Source organism: Pteropus vampyrus, unplaced genomic scaffold (assembly GCF_000151845.1).
Source record: "Pteropus vampyrus isolate Shadow unplaced genomic scaffold, Pvam_2.0 Scaffold7, whole genome shotgun sequence".
In the NCBI taxonomy this organism is placed as follows: Eukaryota; Metazoa; Chordata; class Mammalia; order Chiroptera; family Pteropodidae; genus Pteropus; species Pteropus vampyrus.
This window is the reverse complement of record NW_011888788.1, coordinates 15,277,402-15,278,730: the sequence shown is the minus strand read 5'-3', so window position 1 is coordinate 15,278,730 and position 1,329 is coordinate 15,277,402. Positions and strand designations below refer to the sequence as shown.

The window sequence follows — 1,329 nt, the reverse complement described above, 5'->3', positions numbered from 1 at the left end:
CATCTTTCCCTCCCTCCCTTCTATTCTCCTTTCCCTTTTTCTAGGGAAAAATATATTATGTACTAGCTAGTGAGCTCAAAAATAGGCAATTTTTCACCTAGGTATTTCTGACTCTAAGAACAATATGAAACATTTCTAATACTCTGGAAGGATGCCTCCTAGCACCACCTTCTCCTAGGTCAATTTGCACCTCCAAAAGTAACCACTATTCTGACTTCTATGTCACAGATGATCTTTGCCAATTTTTGAACATCATATAAATGGAATTATACAGTATAGCAGTTTCTTTCAAAACACAACATATCTTTTAGCTTGTTGTTGTAGTTGTTTAGATATATCTTTGCATAATTTTCATGTTGCCAAAGTACCAAAAAACATGAGACCACAGGGGCCTGACACATCACTACACTGAGCTCCTTCATCAGATGAGAAAACTGAGGGCCATGAGGTGAGGTGAGTTGACTCAGAATACACATTTGGTCAGAAACAGAACCTTAGGCCTTCCCTTCCAGCCCAGGCCCTGCCACTCCCATCTATTTTAAGTGACATGTAGGCTGGCTCTGTGGATAAGAAGTCCTCTGTCCTCACTGTCCACTGGTGTTCAGATTAACTGCAGTTCAACTGCTTTTAACCATAAACCTTCAGAGGTTAAGGGTAGAGGTGCAGAATAATGCACCTCTTACAGGGGACTTACAAAGGTGGCTGATGGCAGCCAGGAATCTCATCCAGCGGACTTTGTCTTGAAGTCACACCACCCTCAACTTTGCCGGCTTACGAAGGGGTTTCATCAGCATGCTCAAAGCAAACTCAGCTCTGGGAAATGGCCCTACATTCTCCAGGCTCACAGAAACTGAAAGAACAAGTACAAAATGCCAGTTTATTCATTTACAAAGAGAAAGTCAATAGTGGGGCACTCCAGATATTTTGTAGCCCACAGTTAACAAACAAGTAATATAGGCTAAATATAAGTCTGACTTCCTCTCCTTAACAGGGTAGAAGAGAACCACTTCTCTACCTCTCATGTACTATGTGGCCACTGTCAGGTGACTGCAGTGAAATGGGGAGCTCAGGCTAGTCTCGCTCCAGTCAGATGTTGCCTTGCAGAAATATGGCCTCAGAATGGCAGACCTTCACATTTTACAAAGAAAGAAAAGCTTGGCATTTACATATCTCCAAAATTTGAAATACTGGTCAAAATTTTTTTCACACTCTGTAGATGTAAATAAACATTTCTTTAAGTTGGTTTAGCTTCCACTCCTGCTGTGGCAGAGCCACCCATGCACCCTCTATTTGTAGATCAGCTACACGGAAAGCCCAGCTATCAGAAGA

General features: G+C 42.1%; 1 protein-coding gene across 8 annotated transcripts in view; it reads right to left on the bottom strand.

Moving 5' to 3' along the window:
* Positions 1–1,329, bottom strand: part of CFAP61 (cilia and flagella associated protein 61) — a 296,212-nt gene that overhangs the window by 285,440 nt on the left and 9,443 nt on the right. For 6 of the 8 annotated variants that reach the window (XM_023537747.1, XM_023537742.1, XM_023537746.1 and 3 more), the window contains exon 2: positions 695–850. The exons of the other annotated variants lie outside the window; for them this stretch is intronic. The gene's annotated coding sequence lies outside the window, so the exon portion shown is untranslated. The remainder of the gene's footprint in view (positions 1–694; positions 851–1,329) is intronic. 8 annotated transcript variants of the gene reach the window in all.